Genomic DNA, 15,296 nt, shown 5'->3' with positions numbered 1-15,296 from the left:
TGCTTTGCTTATTATTGAGTGAACAGTGATACCCCCACACATGAATGACGTACTACTACTAAACTAAAGTTATTAAGGGAGGTAGGGAGTGCCCACCGTAATAACTGGATATATGCTGTGCTTGCAGTTGCAATACAAACTACTGCTACTATTCATGGTAGTCTTTGGACAACGTTACAACTTCTTTTCCTTGCCTTTCCTACACTGGAACGGACGTGCGGGTGCGGTGTTACATGCTCTTCAAAGTAACACTTAGTTCATCCAGTGACCGTCTACTCTCTCTAGATTCACATATGCTATCTAAGAGTCAGATAGTACCATGAATGATCCAGGCATCCATCCATCCATTCAAAGTATATTGCACACATACAGTTTCTGTCTCACCCACCCAGGCTGTTCTCCTTCCACCCATATGGCCGAGATACCCGCCACCCCCTCTCAACACAATCCCCAAAAGGAGGGAAACCGGAAACAGTTCTTGAAGTTTTTGGAAGTGGGATGGAGTGACCATCCCGGCCGTATTTATTAAAACAAAATTAAAACATTAAACGTTTCATGTTATGTACAATTTCATTACCACATTGCGATGTTTGGCTAACCTTAACAGATTCTCTAATACAGAGGTTCTCCTAGCCGAACTAGCATCCTACAAAACATTTTCTTGACATATTGAAATTGTACATCCTAACGTTTAAGGGCCAACGGCAAGGTCATAACCGGTGTCAAGATCCCTAACCAGACTTACCCCTCCCACTTGGGAGGGGCGACAGCACGGAGGCGTACCTCAAGTGCAACTACTACCAATTTCCCTTGACTTGACGGGGGCACCTAAAGACTCGACGCCAGTTAAAGGTCGTTCGAATACTCGTGTGAGGTATCTAGAAGGTATCGTAGACCTTATCCCAACCCCACACAACTTACCGCATCTGCCGTCGCAGATGTCACTGGCCCCGGGAAATTCCCCAGGAGGGGGCTGTAACCCCTCCTACAAAGGAAGGGGCCTTGACCGCCTTTCCTTTACTTCTGGCGACCCATCCTTAGAAGGGACCGCCTCCCCATTGAGGGGCCAATGGCCACCTCTCCCGAGCGCTCCCATCCGTGTTGGGTGACGCCCACTCATAGGGATCTACTAATTAGTGCTCACCGATCATGACCTTACCGCCTACCAAAATAAATACGACAGTGCTAACTAAACCTAAGAACACATTGGCCACTATGACCGAAAGAGCATGCTTAAAAATTCAACACTAAATCTGAATCTCTTTAATGGCAAAACGTACTCAAACCGACCATTCTTTATTATACTCAACATCAACATGACACTACAACCTGTAAACGAAACAGAAGCAAAATTAATCAACTTTATTACAAACAACTGGCTGTCTTCAGGGGCTGGTGGGTGGGTCAAAATTGGCTCTTCGTTCTGTCCCGAGCTCACGTGCAGCGAGGAGGTGCAGCTTCAGAGCACAAGAACAAGAGGATGTCTTCTGGTCTTGCGTCCCTTTTTATCCGTCTTCAGGGCGGGCGTATACCCGCCCCTGCCTGCCCCGAGGGCGTGGCTGGCTGCGTCAGTGTCTAGGCCAGCCCACTCTTAGGGCGGGAACGGGCGCGCCCCAGCTACGCCGCTTCGGGCATACCAGCCGAGACGCGCCTCCCGCCCAAAAATGGCTTCCCGGGGGGATCGAGGCACTCTGCCATACGTTCGGGGGGACCGAGTTGGTCGCCCCTTTCCATATGGCCGAGATACCCGCCACCCCCTCTCAACACAATCCCCAAAAGGAGGGAAACCGGAAACAGTTCTTGAAGTTTTTGGAAGTGGGATGGAGTGACCATCCCGGCCGTATTTATTAAAACAAAATTAAAACATTAAACGTTTCATGTTATGTACAATTTCATTACCACATTGCGATGTTTGGCTAACCTTAACAGATTCTCTAATACAGAGGTTCTCCTAGCCGAACTAGCATCCTACAAAACATTTTCTTGACATATTGAAATTGTACATCCTAACGTTTAAGGGCCAACGGCAAGGTCATAACCGGTGTCAAGATCCCTAACCAGACTTACCCCTCCCACTTGGGAGGGGCGACAGCACGGAGGCGTACCTCAAGTGCAACTACTACCAATTTCCCTTGACTTGACGGGGGCACCTAAAGACTCGACGCCAGTTAAAGGTCGTTCGAATACTCGTGTGAGGTATCTAGAAGGTATCGTAGACCTTATCCCAACCCCACACAACTTACCGCATCTGCCGTCGCAGATGTCACTGGCCCCGGGAAATTCCCCAGGAGGGGGCTGTAACCCCTCCTACAAAGGAAGGGGCCTTGACCGCCTTTCCTTTACTTCCGGCGACCCATCCTTAGAAGGGACCGCCTCCCCATTGAGGGGCCAATGGCCACCTCTCCCGAGCGCTCCCATCCGTGTTGGGTGACGCCCACTCATAGGGATCTACTAATTAGTGCTCACCGATCATGACCTTACCGCCACAGGCCGGATAGTTGACCGGCTATCCGGACCCCCCACAAAACTCCTACCTAAAGGTCATGTTTCAACGTTTTTAACCACGCTAAGAAGTCTCCTATGAGTAACTCATTTCCCACCCGAGACAAATGCACACCATCCCCTAAATACATACTGTCATCATTAATACAACCATGCGAGATAGAATGCAATGTCTTGGAACGGAACAACCTGCTCACTTTGTTATTAAGTTTTCTAACAGAATGGTTCAAAGCAGGAATCGAAACAGCCCCCCGCCACACTTTTCGTGGGATCATATGAGACCACGCAATTATGCACCCCGGAACTTTCCTCGCCAACCAACTTACAGTGGAAAGCATTGCCTCTAGGAGAAGTCGTCTACCGGTGGTGACCAAATCATTGCCCCCTAAATGTACTATGACTATAGACGGCGGTGACCTCGTCCGCCCTAACAAACCCTCAAAGAATGCCTGAAACTGGTCAATACAGAGACCGCCCCTTCCGTAGAAGGACACCCTGTACCCGTATTCCCCAGCTACGTGAATCATATCACCTGCTTTGAATACGTCTGCGGCACGCCTCACGTATGAGTGGCCCACGACCCACACCTCTTTTCTCACAGCCGGTGATGTCTGACCGCTGGCCTGGTGTTGGGTCGACTGCATAGTCCGCCCCGCCTCGAAGGCTTGCGTAACTGAAACCAAACAAAAGACAAGAAGCGTGAGTACATTATTACAGCTTCACAACATGTGCAACCGCACATACCTCTTATAACAATCGGAGGACCAACGCCCCACTCGTTTCACTTGTTCCACATTAAGACCCCTGGCTGTAGCTTCAGTGGCAGCCCCTATCCGAAAGGAATGGGTCCCAAACTCGCCCGGGTCCAAGCCCGCTGCGGTAATTGACATCGCAAGCACCCGCTGAAACTGAAATTTCGTCAGTGGGGTGGCGTCCGCGTGTCTCAACAATGTCCCTCCCCATGATGCCACCCTTCGTGCTAGGTAGTCTTCTAAACACTTTACCGGACACATGGAGGACCCTGGAATCCTGCGAATGACTATGCAGTCCCCTATCCCATCTTGATCGGTTTTGGACTTGACAAAGGATACAGTCATCGACTCACCCCTGATCTGAACGTGTTCCCGGCACAAACCCCCCACCACATCCTGTTTGTTCCTTGCCACCAGCTCACTTATCCTCATCGCCCCATGAAATGCAAGCGTAAAAGCAGCTCGGAACAAACAGGCCTCGAACTGAGACGAGCATGTGGCGGGGAGTGTGGCCAGCAACTGGGACAACCTATCCAGACCTATCGGGCGCCTCTCATCTACTCTGCGACCCTCAAGGCGTTGCCACCCACGCAGCGCTTTCTGTACCACAAAAGACGCTGTCGGGTCCTGGATATTATGAGCCCTGGCAACAAAGGAAATGGCAGCACGATGCCTCTGGGCTGTAGCCACCGACCTCCCAGCCCTACGCAAGGACATCAGAAAATGTACTACCCAATCCTCATGCCCCCAAAGCCCCCCTCTCTCAGTCCCCAAAAAGGCTAAATAGGCCCGAAACGCCCCTTCGTATGCCTTCCTCGTCCTTGGTGCTAGACTCTCTCCCACGAGGTAACGAAGTTCGGGGCACCGAGAGACCAGAGAGCTTCGGGAAAGGGTGCCGGCTCCGGGTCCGCTGAGGGAAGGAAACCCGAGAAAGCCTGCATTTGAAAACGAGACAGTGCATCAGCCGCCTGATTCATCACCCCTGGGACATGTTTCGCTCTGAATACCACGTTCAGTTGCATACACAGTAAGACAATTTCTTTAAGCAGCCTTAAAATCATTTTACAACGTGCTGCCTGACTATTTATGCATTCTACAACGGTCATATTGTCAGACCAAAATATGACAGAGTGATTTTTGAATCCCTCAGGCCAGGTTCTGAGGGCCACCAAAATGGGAAACAGTTCAAGGAAAGCAATATTACTCGTCAGCCCCTCTTCATGCCACCATGTTGGCCACCTTTGTGCCGACCATTTTGTGCCGAAGATGGCGCCAAAGCCCATGCTTCCCGCTGAATCCGTCCATAGACCAAGCTCCTCAGAGGACAAGGCTGGTTTGTTCCAGACGACTCGACCATTGAAATCCGCCAAAAATGCTAACCAAATACGCATGTCTTGGCGGACCTCAGCCGATAGTCTCGTGCGATGATGACCCTCCTTTAGGCCAACCATCGCCTGGGCAATTGAACGGGAAAAGGGGCGGGCCATTGGGATCACCCTCAGGGCAAAATTCAACTTCCCCACCAATTGCTGCAATTGATGCAGCGTAACTTTAGATGCATTTATACATATTTGCAGGGCTGCCCTGAATTTCGACACTTTGGCAGCTGGTAAACGAAAACAACCCTCACTAGAGTCCAACTCGATCCCCAGAAACTCGAGGCAAGTCGTGGGACCCACAGTTTTACCTGGTGCCAATGGCACGCCAAATCGATCCATTAATACACAAAATTCAGTCAAGGCCCGGGCACATTCGTCATCCCCAGCGGCCCCAAGGAACAGAAAGTCATCAAGGTAATGCATCACATTTCGAAAACCCGTTTCCTTCGTGTAAACCCATTGTAGAAAACTACTGAATTTCTCGAAATATGCACAAGATATAGAGCACCCCATCGGCATACACCTATCCATGTAATACGAACCTTGAAACATGAATCCCAGAAGACGTTGGTCGTCCGGGTGTACCGGGAGCAAACGGAACGCTGACTCGATATCTGATTTCGCCATCAGCGTCCCGGGCCCCAGGCGATTCAAAATGGCTACGGCCTCATCGAATGATGCGTACCGCACCGAACATACCTCTGGATCAATTGCATCGTTCACAGAAAGGCCATGAGGAGCTGATAAATTGTGGATCAATCGAAACTCACCTGGGTCCTTCTTGGGGACCACCCCTAAAGGAGAACAGACAAAATTCTGTACCGGGGGAACACTAAACGGGCCGGCAACCCGACCTCGGATAACCTCTTTCCGGATCTTATCCTGCACTACAGTCGTATGCTGCAAGACGGAAAGTTGATTTTTGCACGTCCCGACACCCTGAAAGTCCCCCACCGGGATGCGGAAACCATATGAAAAACCGTTCCGCAGCACCCCAGCAGAAGTACGATCTGGGTATTCGCTGAGCCAGGGAATCATCGCCAAGGTATCAATCGGGGTTGGTAAAGGCGCCCCTCGGACTACATTAGACCTGTTTGGCGCCTCCTCTACCCCCATTCTCACCCGTTCTGGCTCTGCACGAGGACTCAGGATGGGGTGCCCCGCAACCACTACATTCGTGCTTGAACTTACACGATCCCGGGGGCCTAGTACATTTACCTTTGTTGAAATTGAAACAGAAACCCTTCTTCCCTGCATTGCCGGCGGGCCTCGGATAATCGTCGGTACCCGTACCCGACCGAAAGGGCGTCCCCCCATATTGGCGGGAGGACTCACCAACAGTACTCCCTACTAACGGCATTTTCAACATCCCTGACTCTTTCATTTTATCCCATGTCAAAGAATCATAACAGTCCCAGGTTAAACTTTTATTATGCTCCATCGCTTTCCTGAAAAGGTTGTCATAACAGAACCATTGGTTACCTTGGTGCGATGTCGAGTACCCCATAATTCGTGACTGATATACTGGAAACTCAGGGAGCAATTCAGGCCTACGTTCCCCCAAAATTGACGTAAAAATTCCCCATGCATTGCCCCAGTTGCCAATATTCTCATTCACTTTAAAGGCGGCCATTTTTGCGCGCCAAACACTTGGATGCATCAGATCCTTTTGACTCTTAACAGTTTCAACCTCATAATGATCAACAAGCAAGGAGAAAATGTTTACATATTCCCCCGCCCAAATCTTTTCCTTTATTGCCAAAGGAACATGTTGCCCCAATTTTTCTCTACGAGAGGGTGTTGACTCATCCCTCGCGATCGGCAATGGCCGCTTACCTGCACCGAACGCTGCTTCCGCCACTCGTGGCTTGTCTATCACCGCAGCCGGCGCGGGTACTTTGGCTGTATCACGTTTCTCGCGCAACTGTTTTATCAGTGCTTGCGCTTCGGCAGCCGTGGCGCCCTCGCTACTGTCCCCCAACCAGGCTGCTAACTGTGCCGCCAACTCGGGAGGCATATCCTCAGTGGATGTCGGGGTGACTACGACGGGAATCGAATTCCCTTCCTTCGGTACCGGGGCCGGTACCGGGGCTGGCGCCTCGAGCGGGGAACAGGGAACCGGGACGTCTCCCCCGGCTGGCCCCCTTCTCGGCCTCTTTGGCTTCCCTCCAGCCGATGGACGCCCCGATCCCTCCTCCCCGTCTCGCTCCGCCAACCGCTTCTTTATTTCGGACATCTCCTTCATGAGGACCCGAACCATCTGGTCAGTCGTCATTCTCTTCGCGCCCTTCTTGGGCATCTTTCAAACGAAGTATCTAGAAGACAAAAAGAAAGATCAAAAACGCTCAAAATTGGCTCTTCGTTCTGTCCCGAGCTCACGTGCAGCGAGGAGGTGCAGCTTCAGAGCACAAGAACAAGAGGATGTCTTCTGGTCTTGCGTCCCTTTTTATCCGTCTTCAGGGCGGGCGTATACCCGCCCCAGCCTGCCCCGAGGGCGTGGCTGGCTGCGTCAGTGTCTAGGCCAGCCCACTCTTAGGGCGGGAACGGGCGCGCCCCAGCTACGCCGCTTCGGGCATACCAGCCGAGACGCGCCTCCCGCCCAAAAATGGCTTCCCGGGGGGGTCGAGGCACTCTGCCATACGTTCGGGGGGACCGAGTTGGTCGCCCCTTTCCATCCTTGCTTCATCATTCACCCAGCCATGCACCATACCATTTTCTTACCTTCCCAGCCACCTCGGGGACCAAGCAAACACATATCATTCTTCTTTGCCAGTCATCATTACATTTCTCGTGCTTCCACACTTACTTACACCCTTCTTTCGCTTTTCGTTCATCCCATCCATCAAGTTCACCTCAGATCTGATTGGGATTCTTCTCGCCAAAAACTTCACAGCTAAGTCGAAGTACATTTAGAGGAGGCTACTACCTGCTTTTTTTATAATACACCCGTGCAGAAAGCACACTCTGCAGTCTTCAATCTCAATGACTAAGGAATGTATAGCTTACCTCTGCCCGCCACCACCGTGTGAACCCTCACAGGCATGTCCTTTTCCGGCACTTGCACCGCCTCCTCCCCAGAGTTGTCCTCCTCGTCCAATGCCACCACCTCCGCGCTGGCCCCGTCTCCAGATGTTCCACCTACAAAGTACATTTAATAATGTTAGAATACACCACTCACTACTATATAATATTTGGTCTAGGAGGAAGAAAGAAATGTGAAAAAAAGTGTACAATTTATTAATTTTTGACTGTGTACTCTAGAGTAAAAATGTCCCTTTTTCCAGGGAAGGCTGTTGTCTTGCTGCACTTTTTGGCACAACTGATGAATGTTTGCTTTTTACTTTTTAACACGCACCACTTTTTCTCCTAACAGACAGAACCTTGACTTCTAAGAACACGAGCAGGATCAAGTTCAAACCAGGTGAGAGCTCGGCTCGACCACAAGAAATGTGTCCAATTAATCGTCAGCACTAAGCACTTTTCCATTTTCAGTTAAACGTTCACTTTTATGACAAACTTGAATTTAATAAATGTGTTTACTTTTAATAAAGCTTTTAAACTTAAATAGACTCTGTGGTTTTTGGTCCTCCAGACTAGAGTGGATGAGCTAAAGGTTTTCGAATTTTTGCAAGCATGAGTCCGTGCCTCTGCCATCGGTGACTTTGGGAGCTAAATGACTCTGCCACACTATCTAGTCAGTAAGGAGATTGGGGGTTCAACTACAAAGTCTGTTATCACTGAGGTATGTGGAAAGTCTAACAGTTACAGCACCTATTATAATTGATAAGCTAAGCGATGCATTATTTAGTGTCCATAGTTCTGTTTGTGCAGATTTGTCCCTGCAACAGTAGTAGAATGGATTGTCCTATCCAAACCAAAAGTAAAGTAGTATCTTATTATTTCTTGGTGGTGGTCATTCACCTTTTAATTGTTGGCAATGGTCAAAGCATAAACATTTAGAATACTTGAAAAGACATTATGGACAATCCCAGAGGACTACACTCAGTGCATAGAGCTATTGCTGACTAGAATGGGAGTCCAATGGAAATGCCAAATGTGCAATCTTAGTTAGCTACACAGACAGACTAATAAGAATAATCTAGTAATACCACACGGAGTCATAGGGATAAGAATTTAGATCCTGTCTACAAGAAGATCAAAGACGATTTAGAAAAAATCGAATGAGGAACGCTAGGAAAAAATAAGTACTCTATATTAAAATTAAAACTTACTGGGGCCAGCAAAGGAGCCCTCGACTGCCCGGTCCTGGCCTGCATCGACAACAGCACCCTCCTCCTCCTCCTCCTGTGTCCTCCTCTTGCCCCTGGGGGAAGCTGATGTACAACATGAAAGAAAGAAAAACAGAAAACATGGATGATATTTATTTCTCAACCAAATCAAACATTTAAAAAAGAACTAACAAAGTAACAAAATATTTTTGCGAAATAGCAAATAGGGAACGACTCCACGGGATATATTATTGACCAATCTCATGTGGTCGACTACGTCATTACTTTAGTATTGCTTGATTTGCGGACCGTCGAATTGGAAACTACCCTATGTAACTCACTAAACAAAGTACTAAAAAGGTTTGCCTAGGATTGGCAGGCAGCAGTCCGCACCACGCAAAGTGACAGCCAAAGTCCATCGTGATTGAAGATCAGCGACAACACTAAAGTTTCCTACTACATTCACCAGTCATTAAAATACTCAAACTATTAATCCACCACCACTATTTCTTCTTATCGCCATGTGTACAAAGGAAGGACTGGACTTGAGTCTGTAGGGGCTGATTTATAAGGCCCTTGCGGCTCTTTTGCTCCATTGTTGCGTGACTTTTGTGACGCAGCGACAGCACAAAAGAGGCGCAATGGTGCGGCGTATATTAACAACGTGACGCATCTGGGAGATGCATCACGTTGTAAAGCCCTGCGCCAATAGGGGTGTTCCGGCGCAAGGGAGGGCGTTCCTGCGCAGGAACGCATCCTAAAAGTGGCTGAGGGAAATCTACAAGATTTCAATCAGTCACTTTGAGGACAATGATGCGTGACTCAAACCCTGCGCCTGCTTGAAGCAGACGTACGGCTTGACGCAGCATTGGGGAGATAGGGCACCCCAGAGAATTGATGGAGCTGCACCATCGTTGCGACGCAACTCCAGCAATGCGCCACCTTTACGGCACAGATGCGTAACGCTTTGGTGACGTTTTGGGCCCATGGCGCGCCGCATTGTAATACGGCGCACCATGGGTGATGGTGGCGTGACGCACAATTACTGGCGCATCCCTGCAACTTTGCAGGGATGCGCCGGTAATGAAAAATCTGAACCTTAGTGTGTAGCATTGCGCAGTTCTTTCAACTACACTCATACATAATTTCACAGGCCAATGAAATGAACACAAAATCTAAAAAAAATAAGCATAGTAGCAACACTACTGAGAAGGAGAGCAGTGTACCTGAAATGCACAGAAGATTTTGAAATAAAATGTACCTACAATGTAATGAGCAGCATTATTGCTCTTGGTAAAAAACAAAAATTTGCAATATAATAACACAGCAGGAGAAAACATAGTAGTAAAGACATAGCTACTACTACTCACCAAGCCCGGGGATCTCAAGGCCAAGGAGGTCGAGCAGATCTCGCTCACGGGTCAGGACATCCGTCCAGCGGTGGGTGGCCTGGTTGTAGGTGCGCCAGACCCGAGAGTGGTGGTAATTGGCCTGGCACACCTTCTCCCACTGCTTCCGGCGCTCCCGGGCCCCGTACCCGGCACTGATCTTGCCGCCTCCCATGATGGTCCTGGGGAGGCGGCGCTGAACATAAAAAATGAGTTGGGCCACCTCCTCCGGGGTAAAGATCTCCCGTGGCATCACTAGCTCCCCCCTCAAACGCCCGCACGGGAGCCGGACACGGGGTGCGGGACCCTTCCCCTTCTCGGGATGCTTCCCGGCTCCCTTCACCATGGTCTGGGCGGAAAGGAATAAAGAAAATAGAATAGGGAAGAGAAGAAAAGAAAAGAGTTTACAAAAGTAGTTTAAAATTAACCAAAAGTAGCAGTAAACACAAAAATATAGGGCTAGAAAAATAGAGGGATAGATAATAAGTAAAATAGATAAAAAAAAACTTCAAACAAGCAAAGGATGGCAGAGATTGACAGAGGATACAAAGACCATGCCCAGAACCATAGCAATGAATGAGAAACAAGATGGCCGCGCCCGTTCACGACCGCGCGGGTAAGTTCGCGCGAGATTTTCCTTGCGAACACGCGCGAGACTGTACTGGCAAACCGCGGACTTTGCGAGATTACACTTCGCGCCCGGAAACGGAAATACGTCAGGCAAACAAGATGGCTGCGCCCTTGAACGACCGCGAGGGTAACTTCGCGTCTTGCGCTACGAGCGGCTCGCAAAAACGCACAAAACCTTGCCAACTAACACGCCGCAAAAAAAAACAAATTGCATATTCGCACGAATTTGCGGCTTCCGAATCCGATCTTGCGCGTGTTCGCACCCCGCGAACCCCGCGAAATTGCAGAAAAACGAGTTTTTCAAAAGTGAAAGCACTCGGCAGGGGCAAGAGTTCAAACTCATCATTAGTAACAATTCCCGGTAGTGCTTCCTGACTGGGGCCCCTCCAGAATTCAGTTGCTAGTTGCAACAATTGTATGACCCTGCTCTGACCCTCACAGCAGGCTCATACAATAGCTACAAGTAGGCCACAAAGAAGGTCCCCTGGGGAAAAAAAATGCACTGCAACAGAAAGCAAAATTACAGATAAGGAAGCAGGTGCCAGACTGGAATTTTAAAACAGTGACACATTAATAAACTAACCCCAAATTAATTCATCTGAGTTGAAGCAGGGATGGTGTGCTTGCTTTTCCCCCCCATAATCTACAGTAATGATGAACCAGAGGGTGGCATTGATGTAACAGAGGGTTGCAGTGGTGAAACAGAGGGTGCTGGGAACCTGTGATGATGAACCAGACGTAGAAACAACATAATTCGCGACCGTTGCGCGACGAAATGTAAGTTCGCAATTGCGAACTGGTACGAAACCCTCGCGAACTGGCAGAAATCCTTGCGAACACAAAAAAAAAAAAAATCCGCAAATTCGCAAGAATTCGCGGATTTTGCAGATTGCGAGTTCGCAAATCCGCAAATTCGCGAACGCGAGATCCGCAAAATTCGCTCATGCTTAGTACCTACCTGTGCCAACTAAAGACCCCCAAATCTAACACTCGTTATATTATTGTGGGACATACTTCATGCTACTATTGCCCATTTGGACCGGTGGATTAGTTCTTGTAGCATAAGCTGCCATAGATGTTGTAAATTGCTCCCATTTCTCGACTGCACTTGATCCAGTTATAGCATTAAAGTGCTGTTTTAAATTTTCCGAAAAACTGCAAAAACATCAAGTGATGGACCGAATGTGGATCAATGTCACACACTCCCCCAGTCAAAAGATCTGGGCCCAAATCCATCGTTTTTTTGCACTCCACACCACCCTGGGTTAGACAATGGCGATATGCAAATCAGCTCTGACCCTGTTGCCCCATGGGAACAGTCCAGTCCGAACTACAAAAGCCATGTCCTTCCCAGAACGGAATCAAGCATCCGAGGACTGGGTTGAATGTGTGACATTGATCCTCATTCGGTCCATCACCTGTTGTTTTTGCAAACTCGCTATAAGTGTACTGGGGATGCCCAGACGTGGGTCCCAGGCACTCCACACCACTGGAGTCAAGCTAGCCGGGCTGATGAGAGGTGTTACCTCGAAACCGGTCCGGTCCTCGGATGCTTGATTCCGTTCTGGGAAGGACATGGCTTTTGTAGTTCGGACTGGACTGTTCCCATGGGGCACAGGGTCAGAGCTGATTTGCATATCGCCATTGTCTAACCCAGGGTGGTGTGGAGTGCAAAAAAACGATGGATTAGGACCCAGATCTTTTGACTGGGTTGAATGTGTGACATTGATCCTCATTCGGTCCATCACCTGTTGTTTTTGCAAACTCGCTATAAGTGTACTGGGGATGCCCAGACGGGGGTCCCAGGCACTCCACACCACTGGAGTCAAGCTAGCCGGGCTGATGAGAGGTGTTACCTCGAAACCGGTCCGGTCCTCGGATGCTTGATTCCGTTCTGGGAAGGACATGGCTTTTGTAGTTCGGACTGGACTGTTCCCATGGGGCACAGGGTCAGAGCTGATTTGCATATCGCCATTGTCTAACCCAGGGTGGTGTGGAGTGCAAAAAAACGATGGATTAGGACCCAGATCTTTTGACTGGGTTGAATGTGTGACATTGATCCTCATTCGGTCCATCACCTGTTGTTTTTGCAAACTCGTTTTAAATTTCCCAGCATCAGAAGTTGATGTGTTCAAATGGTCATATAACTTGTATTTTGAATTATCAGGAAAGAATTGTCTGTGCCGAAAGGTTAGCTGTTTCCTGGACTGTGATTGACACGCAATGGGCATCTAGGAATACACAAAACAAGGAAAGACTGCATTGTAATCAATGTTAGCTAGGATTGACTTATTGATTGAGAGAATGGTTAGGTAGTATGTGGATTGTCATCAGAGCGAAAATGTAAGGGGATGAGGACGCACTATGAGGCATAGGTACATTGATTGGTGGTGCAGTTTCGGACCACTCACCATAATGAGAGTTCTCTGCTAATTTTAACCAAGCGTGATTCGGCTAAGATGGACATTTTCAATGGCACCTTACCTTTCATGTTGCTGTCATCCTACCACAATGAAATGCCTTGTATTTTTTCAATTTTCCAAACCCCAGTCCCAAACTTAAGGTTTGTTTTTACAAAATGTTAAATAAACGTCTATGCCATGATATAGATTCTCTCAATTTGAGTCTACATCACCATATCTATCAACAAATGTTGATGGTAACCACATCATGAGGGTTCGTCTGATGGCAGAGCCAGTTGCTCTTCCGCTACAGAAGAACCACCATACCCTGACCCCCGAATAAAGTGGAGAAGGAGAGAGACTGGCAAATCCACTAATGTTCCTCAAATGTCCTGTTACCACCAAGTTACAAATTGCCCGCTTAGACTGAATGTAGATGAATTTTCTAATAGTCTATGCACATCTGATCAATGAACTGGAAAGTCTTTAGGTCATACTAACATAGGAGATGTCTCCTGGTCAACACTTTCCATTCTCAGATACGTCCAAATAGGTGGTATCTCATGCTTAATACTTTGTCTTAAGTCTTTCAGTTATTCCTGCATTTAGTCAGTCGCTTTAAGCATTTTTATCCAGGTGTATTCCTGGAACACCACTAAATATGCAATGACTCATTTTCACATAGTGCATTATTTAATAATTTTGCTATTTTCATAAATATGAGCCTGATAGTTCATCGTTTTAATTTCACTGCAAATTAAAATGTTGTTGTTTTATTACTTGACCCACACGTTTATAAAGCAAGAGTATGCTTTTGCTTTGCTCCCATTAATAAATTGATACTCTGTGACATTGCCTCTTGTGAGTGGGGTTGATCTGACTCTGCTATACATGACGGTCTGAAACATGGGCTGGCATACAAGTCTTCCAGTGCTGGTGCAATCGCAAAGTACTTAGCAATCACCAACATTTATGGGCATAAATAGCTGTGGGTCCTATTCGAAAACGTAATGTTTGGAGTATTCGCCGCTGCCTTTTATTACATGGATCTCTGACACAGTTCCTGAGGTATCTGCACACAGAGGCGTAGGTTTTAGTAGAAAATGTGAGAGGGGCAATGGGGAGGAAGGGGAAATATGAAATATTTAATATTAAGTGGGTTGGGTTTTGAGAGGAACATGCCTGTACAAAAACACACACACAGATGAATAAAGCAATTTCTATTCACAAGAGAGACACCTACATCAGCTTTAGTAGTACTACTGACAAATCAGGCTTTATTAATGCCTTGGAATAAGTAAACACCACAAACATCCAACCACAGGTACATCAACACACTTCCATAGAAAACAATGACTATAGAGAATTATACTAACACTTTGGCCCTGCACAATTAGCAACAACACAGTCATCCAAGGTTGAGAACCTTTCACTACAGTCTCCAGGAACACTATGAAAGTAATCAACCAGCTCATTTCCTTCCAGAAGATTATTTCAGAACACAAATGGAAGCTCCGGTTATCTCCTACCCAAAAGAAGAAGATGCTCCATCATTAAGGGGACACAATTTGATATAAATAGCGCGCCATATATATGGTTTACATAAATGCTTCCCAACTGGAGTTAATACTAGTAAATCCACAAACAAAAAAACAATATTTTTCTACACAATGTTTAGTACAGAATATTTATGCCCGACGCTAATTCTGTAGACAATGTTCTGACATACAACCCCTGACATCTCTAGAAGTCATTTTACAAAGTGCAACAGGTCTCACCATGTGTGTGAAGAATTATCACCACATCATCAAAACACCAAAAGTGTTATACTGGCGCCTCTTAAGGGCCATTGACCCCTGTTATCTGCTGTTTGCCTCCTGTAAATCGGTGTGCTGTTCTTGGTGCCCTCCTCTAAATTCATCGCTCAGTTGTTCCCTGACTAGGTTAACACTAAATTAGTCTCATTGCATAGACGCTTACCACAGACTTAAAAACATTCTCTCATACATATCAG

Source organism: Lissotriton vulgaris, chromosome 2_1 (genome assembly GCF_964263255.1).
Source record: "Lissotriton vulgaris chromosome 2_1, aLisVul1.2, whole genome shotgun sequence".
Classification (NCBI taxonomy): Eukaryota; Metazoa; Chordata; class Amphibia; order Caudata; family Salamandridae; genus Lissotriton; species Lissotriton vulgaris.
This window is presented reverse-complemented; position numbering follows the sequence as displayed.